Genomic DNA, 24,122 nt, shown 5'->3' with positions numbered 1-24,122 from the left:
CAACCCGCTCGTTCGTGGAATCATGGTAAGATTTTAGCGTCTAGAGCCGTTGCTGGGCAGGAACCTCGAAACAAACAACGGGACGGCGGCAGTTGCTATGCAACAGAGTGGTAAAAACGGCTCTATAACAATAGAGTTCCTGCTCAGTGGTGTTGCCTGGGCGATCCGCGCCGAGGAGTTGCAAAAGAAGAGAATTTGGGCAATCAAGTCAGCTGGGTTCTGCAAGGAAGGCTGGGTAGCGATGGCGCTATAGTTGATTTGACATTTGACAAGAGTTCTGCAAGGGCGGCTGTGATAAGAGGACCTGAGCATAGGAAGCTGAAGAATCTCCGTTGTTAGAAGCCTTTGGTAGGGAACCGCTGTTGGAGACACTGCAAGAAGAAGACTTAGAGTGTAGTGATTTTTAAAGTGTGGAAATCAGCGATAGTGCTGTAATTACTTGTAGTTCCGAGTGTTGTATATAAGTGGTCAATAAATCCATTCACCAATCCATACCCCGTCAATAGTGAATCAACACACAACAATGGGGGAAGCAGCCGACCTTAGGTTATATAACAAGAATATCACGCAGATAGAATTAGTTCCCCTGTGGAGGCGAGGTCGAATACTTCCACCTTAGCCCTGCGAGTAGTAGGAGGCGACGAAAATGAAACCCAATGCGTGGGGATATAATTGGGTTATCCTATTCAGGGGGGATATAAATACATGGATGTGGCCATCCAGGTTGGTGGAGTCTCGAATCTGAGACCGTAAAATTTGGTCACGAGTCCCGCGGGACTCGGACCTGAGAATACGCTGGCGAGGACCAGGAGCAGTTGTAAACTAGAGACCCATCCTCCTGCCAGAGAGGATGTTACATAAGGACTATGAAAGCAAGTATTCAGTTGAATAGAAAATTGCTGGTCGTGAATCTCAAAGGACTTGTCGCCAAGACGAACTGATTTTCCGTAAACCGCCCGTCATATAATAACTCTGACTCTCTAGAATCAGATTTGAATTGAGTTCCGGAGACGGCAGTTGCAGCATCGAATTGAGAAAGTCTCCAGAGTCGGTAGTTGGCGGAATAATAGCGCGAGAGGAATTAGACTATGCAAGGAAGACTTCATGTGTGCTGCAGTGAGAGTAAGACCGTGTAAATCCGTTGTCAGGATACGACTAGTGAAAACTGGGAAACCTAGTGTATGTGTTCAACGGTGTATTATGAAGTGTGTAGAGCAGCGATAGCGCTGTAACTGCCTGTAGTTTCGAGTTGTGTGTATAATGTGTCAATGAATCCAATAATCCAAACCAGAACTCGTCTATAAATCACGCACAACCCCTAACACGTGATAACATGTTCACGTTTCCTTGCTTACTCCTTGGTCATACGTTTCTCTAAGAACTTTGACATACTGCACGATACATTATAGGTTAGGTTAAGTTCTCGCAGCGGTGGCTATATCTTCAGGGATATAACTCCGTGTAGTCCTTTGAAAATCAACCGATGTTTCGGAAGAACATGTTTGCTTGTCTTGCGTCAGTTGACTTTCAACGGGCTACACGGCGTTGTACGATACATTAACATTCTAAACTATCCATTTGACATTTATAATTAAGTTCCATATCATGTGCTGTTTCCAGAGGTGAAGTTGTTAGCCTCACATCGGGCCCCGAAAATGGAGTGGAGGGGGCTACATACCTTGCGGCCCCTCCCCTTTAATCTGTCTAGCATGAGTGATCATACCAGGTGTTCACTCCCACGTTATCATAGCTCTACAGGTGACCATGAACTCCGCCTCTGCTGGTAAATGCTTTAGTCCAGGGGCAGGAATATGCATGTAATTTAATGGGAATATATGGAAAAGGAAAAGTCATCTAATTTTTAACTAACTGACTCCATAGAGCCGAGCCCTTCATAAAAGCCGCTAGCCCCTCAGCTGCTGAAGAATTTTCCGAAATTTTATGGAACCCGAAAATTTATTACCGTCTTCACAATAGCCCTCCACTGGTCCCTATCCTGAGCAAGATCAATCCCGTCCATACCACCTCATTCTAGCCCTCTAAGATTTATTTTAATATTGTAGCATGTACAACAGTTGCTATGCAACGGTTGCGGGATAAGCGAATATACAATGTCAGTTTCTGGGCAACAGCTCGGTAAAAACATTCCCGCTGCAACGAATACGCACGCAACAATAGAAAGTGTTTTCTGTGTGATCCGTGACTAGAAATTATAACCAGGACAGATGGAGCAGTCGGCGTGGAGGCGGGCTCGAGTACCTCCACAGTAGCCCTGCGAGTTATATGAGGCGATGAAAAGAGAACCCGATGTTCGGGCGTTTAACTGGGCCACCCTGTTCCTCGGGGATATTAATACGGAGACATGGTCCTTCAGATTTGGGGAGTCTCCAATGTTAGACAGTATCCCGCGGGACTCAGACAGAAGAATGACTGCGCTGGCGAGGACCATAACAGTTGTAAACGACAGACCCATTCTCTTGTCAGAAATGATATTACATAGGAGTAACACCGCAAGTGCTCAGTTAAAATAATATATTGGTCGTGGATCTCAATGGGGCTTGACGCCAAGATAAACTGATTGTCAGTAAACTGCCCGTCGTACAGTAAACGTGATTCTGACGCTGAATCAATCACTTGAGTTCTGCAAGGGAGGCTGAGAAGATATGGTGCTATATAGTTCACTTGTGTGATATTCGCCGGACAGTAACGACATGAACAGAGAAGCTGAAGAATCTCCATTGTTGAGAGCTGTAACCAAGCTACGACTGTTGAAGACTCTGCAAGCTGGAGAAGTGTCAGCGTGTAGTGTAGTGTGCAAGTAATGGAGCTCCTCGTAATGCAGCTCTTGGTCTCCGATTTTACCCCCATGTGAAGACATTTTTTCTGCTTTGAAATGAAGCATTAAATTTTCCTATATCGTTGGTACTAATCTACCAAAATACACCACGTCAGTTCGCAGAAGATGGGTATCTTAATCTTACTTTAAAATAGTCCATTATCTCTTCCTTTTACATTCTTTCTAATCCGTCTAATTCTAATGCCGTTCCATTCCAAGCTATGTAAAATATACAGCTGAAACATCATCTTTAAATAATTCAAGAGTCAATCAGTTGGGCTCTTTCGTCTTTATACATGCAGACAGACAACATACTGTCACGTATCCGGGCTTTTGCATGACTGATAAGGCGGGTTTTGGATTCGATGATCGAATTTATCGGACCATTATACAACTGGTTACAACAGCTCACAAATCACTGTATGACAGACTGTCATCTTCTTCCGACTGGACCTTCCACAGGAACAGTTCTGAACTGAACTGAACTACCCCACTACTCCGCTGTACTTCTTTGTACTCCTTCGTACTCCTTCATATTCCTTTGTACTCCTTCGAACTCCTTCGTATTCCTTTGTACTCTTTCGAAATTCTTCGTATTCCCTTGTACTCCTTATTCCTTCATATTGCTTTATACTCCTTCGTACTCCTTTGTAATTTGTCGCACTCCTCCAGTTTTTCTGACTGTGCCATCTTGTACTTCCTCGTCACGGACCCCGTGGATAACACCGTCTTCTGTTGTCAAGAATGCGTTTTTATTGGCCCGTTACCTAACTGATGTCCTTATATGATTGAGAGCATAACTTCTGCAATATGTTTACCAAGTCGTTGCGTAGCAATGGACATATGCGTCACAATATAACGCCTCTATCAACGACGTTTGCAGGGTTGCCAACACAAAGGGGCTGTTGCAAGTTTCCAGTTCACATTAGTACATAGACTTTGTTGCGTTTACTGTGTTCAGGAGTTCTAACCACCTTATGAGCCGCCACTGACATGTTTAGATGCCACTTCTTACAATCTCTGTGATGGAGTAACAGCAAGGGATCCATGGCAACGCGGAGTAGAAAGGGGCTCTGGAGAGTTTTCAGCTAGAGATGAAGTCACATGCTACTCGTAGTTTCACCTTTCGACGTCTCTCCCTTACATTTCTACCCTCTCCGGGTCTATATGCTCATCAGACATACGGCTTATTCATGTACCAGCAGTTGAAGAGTCATCGTAAAGGGGAAAGAATTCGCTTGAATGAGTCCGAATGCTTCCAGCTAGCCTACACAGTATCGCGTGAAGTACTGTCACAGGTCTGTATAGCTCTTTGGAAGCCTGTGCGGATGAGAGAATTGTCACGAAATGTGGAAATAATAGTGCTTAAAAGTTACGTGGAGCCGGGGAGATTGATTCATGTGCAGGTGCGACACCGTGACGAGGTCCAGGTTTATTCTTATAATTCACACAATTAACATATGTCTGTTGTCACACATCCAGACCCCCCCCCCGATGTTAGGAGAAGACACCTCCTGTTCCTCTTCATTTTTGTTCTCTTTTTATTTATTTATTTTTTTATTTTTCTTGCAACTCACTTTCTCTTCCATTTTCTCCGTTAATTTCTTACTTCTGCTTCTTTGCTTTTATTCCTCCTAGTCCAAATCAATTTTCTTTTCCTCGTCCTTCCCGTATTTTCTTCTTTTCATCATATTATTATTTCTTTCTCCTTTTCTCTGTCTTTTCCTATTCCGAGTTTTATTTATATTGTGGTCTTCTCGGTTACCAAAGTGTAATGCGACAGCCAATTATCATTATCTCAGAGGGACGTGTTATCTTTATCTTCAGGTTAGACAGGGTATACGTCAACCCTGAAGATGGAGCCGCTGCATTTCTCCGAAAGTTTGTAACTGCATCGTTGCCCCTCGACAACAGTTTTATTTGTGGCCAGATGTTATTTTCACTCTTCTTATTCCTTATTGGTTCTCTGGGGGCCCTAGGTTCGTTTGTTCTCCCTACATCTCTGCTGTGTTTTCCACCCTTGGCTTACCCTTATATACTGAATATTGAGTTCATACTTTAGTAAATATGGACCTTCTATCTATGGCTCTACACCCCTTTGTTGGGCCTTGACGGCTGTGTTAGTTTCTTGATCTTCTTAAACAGTTGGTAGAATCCCTTTGACGGGGGATCAGCCCGCCATAAGGCCGCTACCTGGTAAGAGGACAGCACAAACACAGAATAAACGCGCACAGACATCCATGTCTAGAGTTGGATTCGAACCCACGATCCCACTGTTAGAGCGGGCGAAGACTTTTCATGCCTTAGACCGCGCAGCCTCTGTGATCGGCAAATATGGACCAGACTACACGAAATAACATCACAGAAGGCTGTAGCCTTCAGTGAAGTAGTCGTCAGATTCACAGATCTCCCAGGGGAAACACTTCTACCTGTGATAATAAGAGTAGCAAATCCGTTGCTAGTCAACAGCGAAGCAACATTAACAGAACTTATATTCCGTTCGTTACACAGCCCCGTCAAGATTTATGCATGAAATTAAATTAAATGGAGAAAGTTCCCTTCTTTATATAAGGGGGCTGTGTAAACGGAGTAAGTCAAATCTCATAGAATGATAAATTGCAGCTTGAACACAAACGGGTGGACCCAGTAGGAAGAAGGGAACGAGGAATACTGTGATGTACTATCTTCACACTTCCCTCAAAACCATGCGGCAAATATCACAACCGTTTTTCTGTTATGCGCTTCTCTTGGGCACGAAGCTTGGTCTCTGATATAAAGGGGTGAACATAGACTTAGCGTCTTTGAGAACAGAGTGTTGAGGAGAATATTTTGACCGAAGAGAGATGAAATGACAGGAGATTGGAGAAAACTGCATAATGAGGAGATTCATAACTTGTACGCTTTGAAAGTATAATTAGAATGATCAAGTCAAGCAGAATGAGGTGGGCAGGGCATGTAGTGCGAATGGGGGCGGCGAGGAATGCATATAGGATATTGGTGGGAAAGTCAGAAGGAAGGAGACCACTGCTAAGACCAAGGAGTAGGTGGGTGGACAATATTAAACTGGATCTCAGAGAGATAGAATGGGATGGTATGGATTGGATTGATCTGGCTCAGGATAGGGATCGCTGGAGGGCTCTTATGAACACGGCAATGAACCTTTCGGTTCCATAAAATGTTGGGAACTTCTTGAGTAGCTGCAGAATTGGCGGCTCCTCAAGATAGGCTCAGCTCCATGAGTGAGTCTTGGGTACGACGTACGATTGTCACCATGACATTCAGTTCCCTGTTATTAGCATACAAACGTGATGCATTTTTATTGTTACTAACAGTACGAACAGCGTTCTTAAGAAGCTAACAGTAGCGGAGGTATTCAAGAAATTCTCCGTATATCACGGAAGTCAAGAAACTTCGATATCTTCCACGTGTCCCTATCGTGCGTAGATGTCACAGGTTATGCGAAGATTTTACAACTTTTTCAATCCACGGCACACGAATAAGGAACTAAAATTGTCAAGGAACACCAATTATTTAAGGAGATATTTTATAATTAAAAGAACGAGTAATAGGATTGTGTTTAAAAGTTCAATAGCTAAAATTCTAATCATTGTGCCATTTTTAAAAACACTGTTGATCATGGATTTCGACGATTGTTCTTATTCCTCAGTTTGTCTCACTTCTCTTCGACCTCCCCCCCCCCCCCCAAAAAAAAACTCCCGCGGCACACCTGTGGACCCTCCTCGTCACAGTTTGCCGAGGCACACCGGTTGAAAATCACTGGGTTATACTGTGAGATACGTGCATACTTCGCCGGTCACGGTAGCCGAGCGGTCTAAGGCGTGCACTGTCTTCGCTCGCTCGGAAGCCGGGATCGTGGGTTCGAATCCCACTCAGGGCATGAATGTTTGTGTGTGTTTTTCTGTGTTTGTGTACAGGTAGAGGCTTTGCGACGAGCTGATCACTCGCCCAAGGAGTCCTACCATATGTGTAAGATCTAGAAAAACCGAAGTGAACGGAGTTCATGGAGGTAGGCCTAGGTCCACTGGGGCTGTAGTGCCAAGGAAAAAAAAACGTACATACTTCAGTATCGTTGTCCCATTTATTTCTAAGTCTCTTAGGCTCCTTTCTGCAGATTTCCAACTGCGATTCTCACAACGGTAGTGAGGAAGAGTTCTGGCTTCTGAGATATGAACCTTTGTAGTCTGTTGGAATTCAACCGACGTTTCGGAGGAACATGTCGCTAGTACCCTCTTGGTCGAAGAATAAGCCCAACAAGAAACTAACGTGAAAGCGAAGATGGAAGCAACATGTTTCTCCGAAAGTTCGGTTGGCTTTTCAACGGACGACGCCGTGTATATCCCAGAATATAGAACTCTTCTTTATAATCCTTATGTAAAAGTAAAGCTGTTTCTGTGCTCAACTAATTAAGCACTACGTCATGAAGATGTTTTTCTACCTATCCCATTCATGCTTCATATCCTGAGTTCCTGAGAAGCCAGGACAATTTGTGTTTGCACTCATTAGGAGTGTTTAAGGCTGATAGCGTCTTGTAATTCTGAAGGAAATACAGGATATCTGCGAGTGACGTAATTGGAACTTGTAGCAGTTTTGAGAGAGAAGGTTTTAAGGTTTTATAGCTTCATACTTGAATTCGCCCTCTCCTCTTTGTCGCGTCATTTAAATTCAATGTGTCCTCGGGCCACTTCATTTAAACACCGTCCGTCCATTATCTTATATTAGCCGCTCTTTACAATGTGAGAAATGTTGCTTATGAGATCATGTCTGGTCTCTATGTGAACTAGTTTCAATGCGTAACAGTTTGGAGAATAATTTCATGGAGCTGAACCCTTCCTGAGAAACCTCCAGTTTTGTAGTTACTCAAGAATTTCCCAACTTTTTATGGAACCCGCGTTCACAGGAGCCCTCCATTGGTCTCTATTCTGACCCAGATCAATCCAATCCATGACACCCCATCATATTTCTTTAAGATCCATTTTAATATTACCAACCCACCTACGCCTTAGTCTTCCTAGTGGCACCTTTCCTTCTGGATTTCCCACCAATATCCTACATGCATTCTTCTCCCCCATTCGTGCTACATGTCCTGGCCACCTCATCCTCCTTGACTTGATCATTCTACTTATACTAGGAGAAGAGTACCAGTTACGGAGCTTCTAGTTATGCAGTTTTTTTCCAAACTCATGTTACTTCATCCCTCTTCTGTCCAAATATTCTCCTTATCACAGCAGTTGGAGATATTTATTAAAAAAACAGTTGAAGGTATTTCTTTAAATTTCAATATAAGGAGAGTTTCACTAAACACTAAACACTAAAGGAATCTTTCTAAGGAATCCAACAGAATAGGTGTTTTCCCTCACCTGAGAACGGAAACAGATCCAGTTTCCGAAACGTCGTGTTTTTCTTAGTTATCTTAAAAACCAGGACGTTGGATAAAGTCCGAAAACCCAATATCTCTGTGTGTTATACACCATCGTCAGAATCCTATAGTAACTATACCATTTTACTTTCTCTCTCTTATGGCATATTTATCAGTCTGTAAGTGAGGTATAATACAATTGAGAATAATTAATTTTAAAATCACAGAAAAATAACGTTTGTGATGCTGGACCTGCGTGGGTAGCTGTGCACTCCGGACACTTCAGATATAAACTTATCTCCGCCCTCCAGCGCCGTTCGTTGTAGTGGTTAATGCTACACAAATAACTCAGGTACTGTAAAACAGAACGTCAGCTGTAATTTACGAGTATATGGCAGGATGTAAAATGGAGGCTCTCAGAATGATGGTTCCAATTTTATAATCTTTCAGCCTTAGGCAATGAAACTTTAAAAATCGATAGAAATAAAGAAAAACTTTAGTTTTGTTATTTTCCCTCAGTTATATTGTAGGCGCGAGGTAGGCAGATATACTAGAGCCGTTTCCTGGCAACGGATTTTAAGACGGATACTATAACAGTCTCACTGAATTACACGCTCCAGTTATCAAACATAAAGTCTCTTCACAGCCGGACTTTCAACTGAGCATTCTTTCAACTAACTAGTTGACCCCAAACCGTCCCGATTATAACATCTCGGCTAGGATCACATAGAAAACGCAGATCTTCTATTGTGGCTGGATTCGTTGCCGCAGAGATTTGCTTACCGCGCCGTTGTTTAGAAACGGCCACGATACGGACCGAAGGAAGCACCCTTCCTATGTTGCTGTACCATTGTTGCGCTCGTGTCTGTTGTCGCGGGAACGTGCTTAACGAGCTGTTTCCATATTCACTTTTTCAAGATACCATATTTTTTCTAGAAATTTAACTTTTTTCAATAGATCCTTTTATTTAAAGACGTGAACACGCATTAAATTATGGTTCTTCGTAACTGAAAATCAGCGGCCAAGGCCCAAGGGGGCTGTAGAGCCAGTGAAAAAAATACACTTTTAATTTCCCCTTGGTTCGTCTTTCTTTGGGTTTGAGGCTAAACTATAATTGAATTGGTGATTTACTATGTTAGAAATACAGGTTCTCTTTTATATACAGTAATGTTCAGGAATCCGATACAACAGTGGCCGCGCCGTCTAAGGCATGAACTGTCTTTGCTCACTCGAACACTGGGATCGTGGTTTCGAAATCCCACTTAAGGCATGGATGTCTGTGTTTATTCTGTTTGTGTTGTCCTGTGTAGGTAGCGGCCTTGAGACCGGCTGATCCACCGTCCAAGGAGTCCTACCGACTGTCTAAGAATAAGAAACTGAAGTGAAACGAAGCATTTCATGGATTCCCTGTGTAGATAGGTAGAAGAATGATATGGAACGTGAAAAGTGGCATCATAGCCTACAGCAGACGTATATATACTGTGGTTCGAGACCCGCGTGTGACTCTTAGTGCAGCTCGAGGGAAAAAGATAAGCATACCATTCTTAAGCATCGAACTATGTATGTGCTGCATACATAACACGTACCTAAACACCAGTTGCGTATGTGTTAACGTTGAACATATTTGAAATATATGACGTTTCGGAAGTTAATTATATTTCCGCCATCAGGTTTAAGTTGTAGAAATTAACATACGCAGCTGGTCCCGTTAGAAGGGGCCAGTGATAGACAGTAGGGCCTAACTCAATAAAACCGTTTCCCACTTTCTGAACCCGCTGACGAAAGTAGATGCAAGTTCCGCAACGTCGTATATTGTAACCGTTTAAAACCCACAGATTACTGGTGTAGACCATCCGCTTTATCATTCTTAAACTGTACATTCGACCCAGAGAGGTTATTTGTGTATTTTATATAATAAAGTTAAGCAAAAAAGCAAATTTATCCCTCTGCTTAATTAATTAAACACCACGCCATGAAGACGTGTGTTTGAGTGGAGGTATAGGTCCATCCTTCTTGACCTGGGAATGAGATGGAGGATCGTGGTCTGCTTCGCACCCCGTCCTCCTTATCGCCGAGGAAAATGACCCCAATATGGATTAGATAGAATGGTTCTCACAAAAAAGTGTGATTGTTTCCCTACACATTAATCTGTTAGGATTCATAGCGGAGACGTAATATGTTTCCTGTGAGGTACGAACTGAATTCTTATATATTACTTAGAAGAAATTTAGTCTTCAAAGAGTTAAATGTAGCCTTGACTTTAGTGTAGCCCAAGATAATGCTTATACATAATAAATACGTCATTCAGGAGTTTAGCCATCAAATCAACTTCAGTTTGCGGTTCCAGGACTTTTGAAAATTGCCATATGCGTCTCCGATATACATGAATTTTGGCCACTCCTGTCCTGTACCAAGATCAGGCCTGTTAAGTTGGGGATCATCATTGAGGCACACAAAACTTATAATGTGAATCGAAGCACGAAAATAGTATCGATAGTTACAGCAGCGTAAATATCGATCATTTTATATGGGGATGATAATCGGCAATGTGTCACAGAGGTCCTTCTGGAACTCGTTAAAAGAGTGTACACTCGTCGAGATGTCTGATATATAGGCAGTCGTGTTTCTCTCTCGTACGAAATGCAACGGTTTCCAATAATGGCAAATTGCACCACTGCTCTTCAACACAAGGCCCTTGAAGGGCTCTATTTGAACATGAAGTACTTACGCCCTGCAGATATATTCTTTCTACCAGCCACGTTCATTTTCCACGGCTGAATTCAACTTTTATGGTCCTTTTTTGCAAAAAAACTTTTACATTTGTCGAAGTGTCTGTTGTTTGTCTTTTTGTATACATTAATCATGGATTTGTTGTAATTAGAGAATGATATATTTTTCATTTATTTATTTTAGAATAAAAGAACCGTGATAGCTCAGTCGATATAGCGACTAGCTACGGGGTGGAGAACCGGGGTTCGCTTCTGGGCAAGAGCTAGATTCCAGACTGGTTCTAGGGCCCACAAATTCTCACTTCCAGTGTTCTCCAGGGGTGATTTCCCCGCGGGGCAAAGCGGCAGGGACGTGAAGCTGACCAATCACCATCCAGTACTGAGATCAAGAATTTTGGAGCTCTACTACCATCCCCCATATGTCTTCTTGCCGTAGAGCTTAATTAATTAAGGGCAGGAAAACTTTACCGCTTATTTTAGACTTAAATCTCTGAGAATTTTTCACTGGCTCTACAGCCCACTTTTGAGCCCTGGCCTCTTATTTTCAGTTTCATGATAATTTTACAGACGGTAGGACTCCTTGGGCGAGTGATCAGCTCGTCGCAAGGCCTCTACCTATCCACACAACGATACAAACACTGAATAAACACATACACGTACCAAAAATTCATGCCTTGTGTGGGATTCGAACCCACGACCCCTTCTTTCAAGCGAGCGAAGACAGTACATGCCTTAGTCGTTCGGCTACCGTGACCGGCCATCTTTGAGATTATCAGTGTAAAGTGAACAGGTAAAGGTAAGTTTGTCCCTGTGCTTAATTAATTAAGCACTACACCATTAAGGCATGTGGGGTAGTTGATCTATAGATTCACATTTTCTTGTCCTCGTCACTAGCTGGAGGTGAGTGGTCAGCTTCAATCCCTGACCTCTTTACTCCAGGGGAAAGAGCCCCCGGTACATAATGGATGGGAGGTTGGTTGAGCCCCCAGAACCGGTCTGGACGAAGGGGAGAAGAGAAAATTCTTGCCCCTACCCGGCAGATGACACTGTAAAGCAGAGTTATGCTATATCGCTCTTGATAATTTGCATTTAGCACCCGCTTAATCTATCAAGTTTTTGTTTTACTTTGTCTTACATGTTCATTAAGTTATGCATATAAAGCTTAGAGATAAATTTCATTTTTAAAAGAAATGTCGTAGAACTTGTACCCAGAGCAGGATTTTTAGGGATAAATCTGCGCGTACAATGAATTAATTTTATGAGAAATAACTATTCAATTTGTGCTAACATAAAAATTGGTATAAAGCATAATTCAACATCAACATGGATGTTATTGAGACCTGAGGTTATAAACAGACGTGAATACTGAGATTACGATCTTCTAATTTCTTACACAGACAGGCCTGCCAACATTTTGGTGGAACTTGCCCACTCCATATTCAGAGAAGAAACTAATCTCCTATGTCCTGAAGGCGAGAGTAGGCAGTTCTTCCGAAGTGTTGTTCTTCACATACTGAAGTTCACAGCGTCACGAACCAGAAGACACTGAGAAACAATGAATATGGTGTTCACGGAGCTGAGCCCTTCCTCAGAACCCGCCAGTAGCTTAGCTTATCAAGAATTTTCAACATTTTATTTAACCCTAAGGTTAATTGCCATGTTCAGAAGAGCCCTTCACAGATCCCTATCTTGAGCCAGATCAACCCAAACCATAACATTCATAATATTTCTCTAACATCCATTTTATTATTAAACTCCCACCTACGTCTAGGTCTTCCTAGTGGCTTCTTTTTTCCGGCTTACCCACAGATCCTACATTCATTCCTTTTCTCCCCATGCGTGCGACGTGTCATGCCTGTCTCATTCTACTTGACTTGATCGTTCGACGGCTTAAAACAAATTTCAGTTATTTAAATAGATATATCAGGTAATGGTTTTTATAGATCAGTGGCTCATATATCAGTGCATTAAGACTACGCATGCGCATTACGGCGCATTGTAAGTCCCTTCAGACGCTAAATAACGGTGCGGGGCAATTCTTGTCGGTCGCTAGTTTCTAAGGCACTGATCATCAATTCGCTTGCTTGTGAGAATAAGATATTTTTAGCATGAGTTTGATTTGTTTCATTCTGGTCCGTCACAATAACAATTACAAATTATAAATCACTCCGTCCAATGTGAAAACAGCACAGCAGCCATGAGCAAACCCTGGACGATATAAAGAACCTCCACATCAAGATAGCCAGGTGGCACAATATCTGCCCCATATAAGGGAGACGATGGGAGGACGAACACGAGCCTGCATGGTTTACGAATTTTAATTATTGACAATCTAAAAACCTTTTAATTAGCATCAAGGAATTTTATACATTTTTTTTTAAACTTACATTCCCAGGAAACTGCTGTGTTTGTGAAATGTTCTATTCTGTGTACTGTGTGCTGTAACATATAAGTGTACGTACTTTGCGTGTAAACAAATTATGTGATAGTGGTTTCCTATTTGTAGTGATGTTTACCCTCTGAAGATGGTCCACAGAGACCGAAACATGTAAGGGTGTTAAAAGTTTTTATGTAGTAAAAAACTTACAGGTCACATTGGACGGAGTGATTTATAATTTGTATATTTTTAGCATGTTTGACGAAGAAGATGGTGTTTAAGTGAAGTTTTAGAAGTATAATTGTAGAAACCTCTTTCCTGTTAAGTATTATATCGACAGCTTCGTAACAGTTTGTTTTACGTAAAAGAATTCTTAGATTTATAATTAGAGATTCTTAACCGAAGAAGAAAGTAGAGGTTATGTCGCTTCCGTCCGGCTAGATTTAAGAAGTTTCTCTTTTTTAAAACTATATTAATAAATTTCACTTGTAGTCCTACGCTGTGTATCAGTTCGTTAACTTGCAGTTTCACAATGCTGATATCCTAATAAACAAAACAAACTCCGCGGCTTTAGTTGGCAAACGAACTATGCTTTCTAGACCGGAGCCCCTACTTTTCCATTAAAGTAGTTCCTCAATTATCCTCACGAGGTTGAGTGGACGCCGTTCCAGACACACTACTACTTAGAAAAACTGGTAGCGAAGTCAATCGAACCCGAGGCCCCTGGATCTGTAGCGAGGAACTCTGACCACTAGACCACAGAGGCGGTCAAGCTGATATCCTAATTCATTTACTAATGTTCTTCATTGAATTTGCAAGACATAATTCGTAATTATCATACGAAATCCATTCTAACTCTACTGATATTAAGACGAGAATTTCATATTAAATTATGATAGCGCCAAAAATATTGGAGGCGAGTTGTTTTGGTTCATGCACTGAGGAGCAGAGTTGCTCTAGCGTTGAGCGGAAGTTCCCGTTTGCAGCGAAAGCAACGGCTTCCTCAACTTCGACACAGAGCTTTAGTAAAGTTGAACAATAGAAGAGCCACTATGAACTTGAGTTTATTTCACAAATTAACTTTGGCTTTACATTTCAACTATCGTTGAATTCCCTTTGTCTACTTGTGTACTGCTCTCACGTACAATGAATGCAAGTATAGGACTGAAACTCCAGTGTGGCTATTGTATTGGCTTTTTTCCGGCAGTAATCTATTAGATATACCCTGTTGTGTTTTTTAATAATAAGAAATGATGTGTATCGATCTTTCTGGTCTCAATTTTGTGCATCTTTCGATTTTACACACATCTCATCGTAACTCTTAAATGCAACAGATTTTCATGAAGAGTGATATATTCTGACGTGTAAAGTGGTAAAGATATCCCTGTAACAGGCCGTGGAGACCTATAGGGTTGTGAGACATGCAGGCTCCCACATTTTCTAGACAATCGGCGGTAAGGTTGTTGGCCTAACGCGCCATCCGCCCTTTACCCCAAGGAAGATTCCTAATACGCATTTCTGTTAGAGGTCGAGTCGACCCCAGGGCTATAGTGCGGCTGGAAGGATTAAGTAAATTGAAAAATCCAGTTACCTCATCGCGAAACGAACCTGTGATCTTCAGACTTATAGCATAGTGCCTCAACCAACCATGCTACGGCGTGTCCCATTCTGGCATGTAGCGCTATATAATCCGGAAGTTCACTGACTTTCGAGGTAAATTGTTGCCTTCTTCTGCAGTCGGAGATATGTTTAGTAAGCAATGCGAAGGAAACAAACAGCAAATCTGGGCACGATCTTTGGAAATGTTCATGAACTTCTACCGGACTGTACAGCGTCACATCCCAGGAGGCAATACGCTTCATAGTTACCGCTGTGAGAACCTCAAACCCAATTATTTTCATGGAGTTAAAGATGAACGTCTTGCTCTAGTAGTCGCCTCGCTTTGATTTCCTTCACTTTACTATCATCGATACCAACATGGCGGTCATATGTCCTGTCTTTATCATGTATGACGAATGTATGAAGCCTGATACTGATTTTATATCTGTAATTTTGTAGATATCGGACTAATAATCATGTAAATTTTAACCACAAATTCGATTTAACCTCCTCGTAATTTTACATAAATCTGATGAAATTATTTGGGCACGCGTAGTTGGCTGAGGCACTATGCTAAAAGCCAGAAGGTCGCGGGATCGAATCCCGATGAGGTAATTGGATTTTTTCAATTTATCTAATCCTTCCAGCTGCACTATGGCCCTGGTATCGACTCAGCCTCTAACAGAAATGAGTACCAGGAATATTCTTGGAATATTCTTGGGGGTAAAGGGCGGCCGGCTCGTTAGGCTGACAACCTTACCGCCATCTATGAGCCGATATAAAATGTGGGAACCTCAACATCTCACAACCCAATGGGCCTCCATGGCCTGTTACAGGGATACGTTTACCTTACTTACACCCCAGCATGCTTTGAATATTCAGCCTATCTCAGAAGTAAGAAGCATGGCATTGAGGACCAACAGAACATGATTGGGCCTCTCTGTTCTCTACTTCGCATCTAGGGAGGGGCCTATCTGCACGGCACAGATCGCACTTGTACCATTAGTCGCTATATCACACTCGACGGTTCCTCGGAATGGTACTCAATTTGTGGTCCCTGAATTCATTTTACTTTGCTCTAAAACTTTTATGAGAGTAGAAAAAATCAATTTTCATTGGAAACTCGAAGCCGACCTTGGTATCTCGTAAAAACGCAAGATGCAAAGGATCCACATAAATACTCTCTGAAGAATTTCTTGATGAAATTCACTACAACGGAATTATATATATATTTTTTTTATTTATTGAGCAATCAGAATCTACAATTCTATAAGCTAGTTTGCTGGCGTAAGAGCTGTGATGCTCAACGGAATTATATGAGGTGAAAATGTTATGTGGTTCGCTCTGTAAGTAAAGTAACGCGATATAAAGAGTTTATGGTTAGCACAGCATGGAATTGCCGAGCGTTAATTTGCAGAAATATATGTAGTAGATGTACTTGTGAAATTAAATCCAGGATTGCCATGGCAAAAGCTGCATTTAGCAACAAGAAGAATCTTTTTACCAGCAAATTGGACTTAAATTTGAGGAAGAAACTAGTGAAATGCTACATTTGGAGCATAGCTCTGTATGGGGCTGAAACATGGACACTTAGGGCAGTAGATCAGAAACATCTGGAAAGTTTCGAAATGTGGTGTTGGAGAAGAATGGAGAAGATCAGTTGGACCGATTATGTGAGAAATGAAGAAGTGTTAATTAGAGTCAGTGAGCAGAGGAATATCCTACATGAAATAAGAAAACGGAAGGCTAATTGGATTGGTCATGTTTTACGCAGAAACTGCCTTCTAAAAGAAGCTATCGAAGGAAAGATAGATGGGCGGATAGAAGTGACAAGAAGACGAGGAAGAAGACGTAAGAAGATGCTGGATGACCTTGGGGACAGAAGAGGGTACTGTCATTTGAAGGAGAAAGCTCTAGATCGCATTAAGTGGAGGAATTGTTTGAAAGAGACTGTGGACCTGTCGTCTTGACAGATTACTGATGATGATGATGATGATGTAGTAGATTATTAATGCATATTTCGGCGTATGATGTCGAGTATTGATAATATTTGATAAGGATATGTAAAGTGTAGTATGCCATAGAAAGGAGACGGTTTTCGATTTTTTATTTGTGCCTGCTATACGTGGGAGATTTAGTTAAAGTCGGCAAAGACGTACATTTCCATAATATGTAGGACGGGGGAGGAATAAGGGAGAATGTGGGGGAACTTAATGTTACGAAAGCTTATACAAAGCTTACAACAAACTTTGGGCGTTTACGCTGAATTCTCAGCGGTTGTTACGATAGGGTAAAGGTAAAGTTGACCCTGTGCTTAACTCACTAAGCACCACGCCATGAAGGCGAATGGGGGAGTGGATGTATAGATTATATTTTCTTGACCTCTGCATTAGTTGGAGGTGAGTGATCAGTTTCACGCCCCTGCCGCTTTACCCCCGTGGAAATGCCACCGGTACCCATTGGATAGGAGGCTGGGTGGACCCCAGAGCCGGTCTAGACGACGTGGAGAAGAAAGAATTCTTGACCCTACCGGGACTGGGACTCCGAACCTTCGGTCGTCAAGTCCGTAGCCAGTCGCAATACCGGCTGAGTGGTTGTTACAGGGCCACAAAGTAAATGTTTCAGAATATTTCCGCTTATTTGATCATGTGATACCATAAGGATGAATATTAGTAGTTATTCACCACGGATATCCCTTCAGTGTTTTGTTATGCAACAGATTCTGGCGTTAGATTGCTATGTTACCAAAACAGAGTTTTTTCTTTCTCATGGTGAAACGGGCGTGAATATAACTCCCACTTACATGGTAACATGACACGAACGGCCTGCATCTTAAGGATACCGCTGTATCATTTTTACCGATTTGCCTATCATGAAATCTTTAGTTGAGTTAGATACTGTAAACGAACTACTCTGTCATCAGTAAAACCTGTTCTCTTATAAACGCATCGGTTCTTGATCGGCAGTGTTTCACGGAACTGAAGAAATGAGATCGTATATGTTCTGAGCATGCGCTCTGTGCTATTATTGTCCTGTACCCTATCATTCGGTATTCTGCTTGTATATAACCCCAGCTGATGGTCGGATTACAGTTGCCGTTTGCCTTCAGGAAGGCTCTGTACCTTTTAAAGCACGCTTCAATCCATCTGTAGCGACCTGCTACGAACACCTGCACTTTTCCAGGATTGCTCAATTGTGTTGTCGTCATGGACTCAGCTGGACCTAGTAGGATGTTATATGTGCCCCTGTCTAGTTACAGCACTGTTTTAAAACAAGCGTAACACAATCGGTTGAAAGGAATTGTCTCCTCTAGACGTTGCTTCAATCAGAATATAGATACCAATTAAAATTCAGGCCATTCCAATATCAGTGAATCAGAATTATTTCTCTGTTATTTATTAGTGGCAATATCCCTTGACTGAACTCTTGTAAACTGTCAACCAAAATATAGCGTCATCTCGTCTTAGTCTTCTTTGCAGAGCTCGACTCAACTGTCAACCCTTAACTGACTGGGTCCCAGGCTAGCGGCTATTTCACTCCATCCTCCGACTCTTCTATCAACAGGCTGACTCTCAACTGGCAAGTGAATTCTCTCACTTTCCAACCAACTACTTCACTTCACTCAACTGAACTGCACTCAGCCGGCCTGGGGTCCTCTCTATATTGCCTCGGGGCGGACGCAACAGAAAACACCGCCTCCAAGAATCAATCTATTGCTGTTATGGGCGGTTGCCTATAAATAGGCCGGATGTCTTTGACGCGTTATCGGCTGTTACCAGGCAAAGCATGTTTCTTCTCGCAATCATTGCATAGCAACGGTACTACACGCTACAGAATATAGATCAAACAGTGACATCCTCCATAAACACTACATTCATTATAGCTGCAATTTGTATATATATATATATATATATATTTAGAAATATAATAATATATTCTATACTCTACTATGGCGACTTTGACTTCTTCCACATGGGATAAACAAGTTTACGGATCTCAGAACCTAGAGTTTGTCCCTGTTTGGATGAATATTACCGAAGTTTTCTTCAGGATAGAATCCAATGGCATGCTCTTGTCTCCACCATTGAAGGAGGTCGAGGAACTGCCTGAGCAGCTGAGCGACTGAAGAAGAATGTGTTGTATGTACATATTACATTTATTTATTATTTAACTAATTTTAGTATGAAGGTTGTTCAAATGCAACGCGATCGTGGGGCTGCTATTGAATAGGGCCTCTCACAGGTGAGCATATGGCTTTGTACCTTCCAGACCCGCATTCGACCACGATGTTAAACCATCCCCCATATACATGTAGATCTCCTTCGTCATCCTCTGCCTCCCATGTCCTTGCTTCCCTCAGGCAAAGGCTGTAGATTCGGTCCGGACGAAGCTGTCAAGGCTGCCGTTGTGCAGTGATTTATAAATAGTACAGGGAGTTCTTTGCACAGAAAATCCATCATCAAGTGATGCCAACTTAAATACCCAAGAGGGAAAATTTTAATATCCTATATTCCTTCTCCCACGACAATATCAGATCGGATTTATTTGAGAAAAAGAAAAAAATGTGTATATGGGCACCAAGAGTTTATAAGATCAGTGTTTTGTGCTTATCCATATTCAAAATCCAGCCATTGCGAGCTATTATCTGAAGATCATCATGGCTGCCTAATTCTCTTAAGTGTACCGTAGCACTAAAAGACAGCGATTTTTTTCCTAGTGGGGTGGGACTAAGTCCCTTGTACTACGGCCACTTCTGGCCTATTGTACCAGATGATAGGTGAGGGTGATTGTGGAGTAATTGGTGGAATGAAGATTGGCAGGGGAAACCGAAGTGCTCGGAGAAAATCTGCCCCATCGCCACTTTGTCCACAAATCCCACTTGACCAGACCCGGGATCGAACCCGGGCCGCCGTGGTGGGAAGCTAGCGACTAACTGCTTGAACTATGGCGCGGCCCGTAAAAGACAACGATTATCTGAACGTTCCTGTGTCTCGGTTTGAAATTTATTTAATGACACTCCTCGTATCTAGAACATATGGCAGGGTGATTGATGAATGAGAAATTGGAGTATTTGGAAAGTAGCCGTCATGTCCCAGTCGAGGTAGTTTCCCGAAATTTTCCTTGAAAATGTAAGGAAAATAACGACAACACTGTGAGTGTGGGCAGAGATTTGAGCACATCTCATGAATATAAGTGCGGAGGGCTATCGCTTCTTCGTCCATTTCGGTAGATTGTCTTTGAAACGAAGCACTTCTGTCACATGCGATACTGGTTATATATAGTAGGCCGGGTGATACGGAAGTGCTGTGACGAATGGGGCACTTACACACACCTTGACTCACTGCTATCACTTGAGAGTGCACCACGAGTTAGCGGAAACATCATTAAAATTAAGTGAAACTTTCATTTTAGTAAATTCTTTAAATTAATTTTCAAGAATTATGTCTGTAATATCACGGTTATCAAGAAGTTAATGATACAATCTAGAGACTTTACGCTATTCGGCAAGTAAATAGAACATCTCAAAGACATTTCATTTAAATCTGTTCCTCTTAGAATTTCCTCAGAGTGCAACAGGTCTCACTTCTGCAGCATCTTCCATACCCCCAATGAGGCTGCAGTTCAAATACGTTCCTAAATGTGCAAAGACATGAATTAAGCTGCTTTAAAATAATAAAATAATTGGAAACAACCCACAATAGAGAATATATAGTATGTATGTATTGGCCAATGTAGGGAAGGAGCAGTCAGACTAACAATGATTGGCTCAAAGGCCGAAACATGTAGTCACCCCTCCCCCCCGCATTAACTGACGTTAACTGGTTCCATGAAATATCGTCGATTAACGATTCATTGGTTAACGAACAAAATTTTAATCATTTGTTTTGTTTTTGATTATAGGGCCCATAATTTCAGTAATTTCGTTACGAAAGTTGCAAAATGTGATGAATATGAGGTGAACATCATTAAAATTACACCGTTACACTACCAGAATTGCTGGCTGACGTGATTGAGCTTGTAAACATGGCCAATGCGCGCGCGCACTGGCGATTGTCGACTGAGAGGGGGATGACAGTCGTTTGGGCATGTAACCGCACTCCCCTCACTCCACTCACAAAGTTGGGTTAGGGTGGACTCAGCTTCAGTCACTGGGTTAAGGTGGACGTAGTTGCTGTCAATAAGTCATCTAACAATGACTTCGAAGTATTGGGCGCCAGCTCTAATCAGTGAACACAAAATCTTTCTCAGGATCGTTAAGTGGGCCTTGGCTCCAACAACAGAGTCCACAAACCAAAGACAACAATCGCACAAACATTTTACACTTTATTATAATGCACAAGTTACATGGTTGACTTACATCTGAAACTTTTATTGGGTATAGCCCTTTGATATGGGCAAGACGCGTGACGCACTTCATACTTATTTGAGAGCCAGGACGCGTCTGTTTGAAACAAAGAACTGAGTAGGGTATAAAGCTAATGCTAGTATGTCACACTGGGTAACTAGCAATTCTGATTGGCTGTACCACTGGGAAGTCCCTAGCTCACTGCTTATGAAGCTTGCATCATACATCCCCGAGCAACAAGGGAACTCCGGAATCATAAAACCCCTCAAGTCACGCCATATTGCGTCATTTTGTACTCGGTACATACGGTTATCACAAAATTAATTGCATACATAAATTTGGTAAAGTATATAATTAAAAAGGAGTAATCGGCTATAGGCATATGGGCATACTGTGGAAGTATCGATGAATCAAATCGTCGATTAGGGGGGGATATCGGTAGTAGTAAATAATGTACTTAGTATATAGTATATCTGTACAAAAGCCTTGCTGACAGAAATTAAATAAATTTCTCAAATCAACATAGCCTTGTAGCCGTCCTTTCTTTGTTCGCTCCACGACCGTGTGGTATGAGCTGGGTAGAGCTGCTTGCCCCTGGTAGCTATACTCGTCGTACGCCCCGCTGCCTTCCGGGTCGCCTTCCGTCGTGCCGCTTGTTACCTGGACACACTCGGCTACTAGTTTTGACAAGAGAAACCTTCTCGGGGTCTTTAACAGGCCCCGTTCAAACAGGAGCACAACAACCTTGTAGTTTCCAGCACCAAGTTATTTATTTATTTGGTTATTACAATTTGGTATTTTGTACACACTCTCTCTCTCTCTCTCTAATTCCGGAGAGCGTATTCAAGTCTCCTTTGGTTTCAATGCATGGATACAAACTAAATTCACCGCCTACTGGCTTAAATACGCGAGGACCGAACCAGTCGTGCACATATCACTCAGCGTATCGTACTCTTCTAAAAGGTCCATAGCGTCCACACAAGCCTGACTGCGTCATCCACCAGAAGGCTCTAGGCGCTAACGCCACCATCGGCTTAATTTTTCAACACTCATAATCACGAGAAATCTTCTGTCTCTGTCACCCCCGGAATTTGCAAACAGTTCAAATCGCGCAGTCAAAAACAGCCTTCTGAGTGCAATTTAGGCTCATGTACCACGCTTTACAATTCCAACATATTTAATTCCTTGAAGCCATAAACGAAACGGCCACAGCCTATGTCGTAACTTGTCTAAATAAGGATAAGCAATTTACAGCGTATGTGTGAATTTAATGCAAAAACTTGAGGCCGAGGAGTTACAGCCCTACTTTGCACCCAGAGGTGCCAGTTTCAACGAAAAAAATCTTAAATTATTGAATCTGATATACGATCAGCGAATAGAAAATTTATGAAATTCAAATAAAGCTTGATTCATATATCAGAATTTATATTTGACTTTTATCAACTAGGGCACGCGGTTGCGTAGTTAGTTGAACCCGTAACGTCGCGGGTTCGTTTCCTGATGAGGTCACTCGATAATTTCAATTAACCTAATCCTTCCTGCCGCATTATGGCTCGGGAAATGACTCAGCTTCTAACAGAAATGAGTACCAGGAATCTTGCTGAGGGTAGAGTGGCCGGCGCGTAAGGCTTACATCCTCACCGCCATCTGTGAGTCTGTTGTCTAGAAAAGTGAACCTCGACGTCTGACAACTCTGTGGGCCTCTGCGGCCCGTTACAGGGAACTTTACCTTTTATAAATTGAAATTTAATTCGTCCAAATCTTTTGAGTAAAGACCTTCATACCACATTTCATCGAATTTCAGTAAGTAATTTAGAAGCTGCAACATAAGGAATGATAGAGAGAGAGGCACCGTGCCCCTTTAACGAGTTCATATCACGCACTTCATACAAAGAACGCTAAGTGATCATTTTGATCTCTTTCTGTGTAGCCGCATTACATAGGGTGTTCGTTCCATGTGCGTGAAGCTTGGAGAGCACTCTGCAGAATTTCCACTTGTCATTCATGACGTCCTTGTTACGTCGCGCGAATATCCATTGAAACCACAAGTACCAGACTTCTGCTGGGGCACTATTGGTATGTGCGAGATGAGAAACCTCTCATAAAGCTTCTATTTATCTACAGCTGAGGACCTTCTAATTACCGTCTGAAAACAATAACGATTAAAATATATAAAATTATAAATTTACCCTCTGTTTTATATCTGTGAAACTGCATTTCTGGCAGTAGGAGGACATAAACTGAGTCTATTTGAGAACAAGGCGCTTAGGAGAATATTAGAAACCAAAAGGGGTAAAATTATATGAGGCTGGATAAAACTACATAATGAGGAGCTTCATAACTTGTATTCCTTGTCTGACAGAATTATGAAGTCAAAGAGAATGAGATGGGCAGGACATGTAGCGCTCATGGGAGAGCATTGCGTAATGGAATTTCAAAGGAAAACCTGATGGATAGAGACCATTGGGAAACTAAGACTTAAATGTGAGGATAAGCTTAAGTGGATCTTACAGAAATATGATGGGAGTATGGATCGAATATAAGATTGGCCCTTATGAACATGGTGAGGATACTTAGGGTTCAGTAAAATATTTGGGACAATCTTGACTGCCAACGGGCATACCATGTTGAAAATACCGGCTCTCCTCCGTTCACCGAAGTTAACTAACAGTGGGCGTGATTAGTACTTGGATGGGTGAACGCATGGGAACACCACATGCTGTTGGCTTTCCCTTTAGCCGATCACAGTGGCCGAGCAGTCGAAGGAATGAACTGTCTTCGCTCGCTCGAACGCTGGGATAGTGGGTTCGAATCTCACCCAAGGCATGGACGTTTGCATTTATTCCGTATGTAGATAG

At 42.1% G+C, this 24,122-nt stretch overlaps 1 protein-coding gene and 1 pseudogene across 1 annotated transcript in view; both read left to right on the top strand.

Annotated features, from left to right (window-relative positions):
- LOC111874945 (epithelial discoidin domain-containing receptor 1) overlaps nucleotides 1-24,122 on the top strand; it is a gene marked incomplete at its 5' end in the record, with an annotated part of 554,089 nt that overhangs the window by 141,765 nt on the left and 388,202 nt on the right.
- LOC111874946 lies at nucleotides 23,874-23,992 on the top strand (annotated as a pseudogene).

The sequence above is a fragment of the Cryptotermes secundus genome, unplaced genomic scaffold (genome assembly GCF_002891405.2).
Source record: "Cryptotermes secundus unplaced genomic scaffold, Csec_1.0 scaffold661, whole genome shotgun sequence".
NCBI lineage: Eukaryota > Metazoa > Arthropoda > Insecta > Blattodea > Kalotermitidae > Cryptotermes > Cryptotermes secundus.
This window is presented reverse-complemented; position numbering and strand designations above follow the sequence as displayed.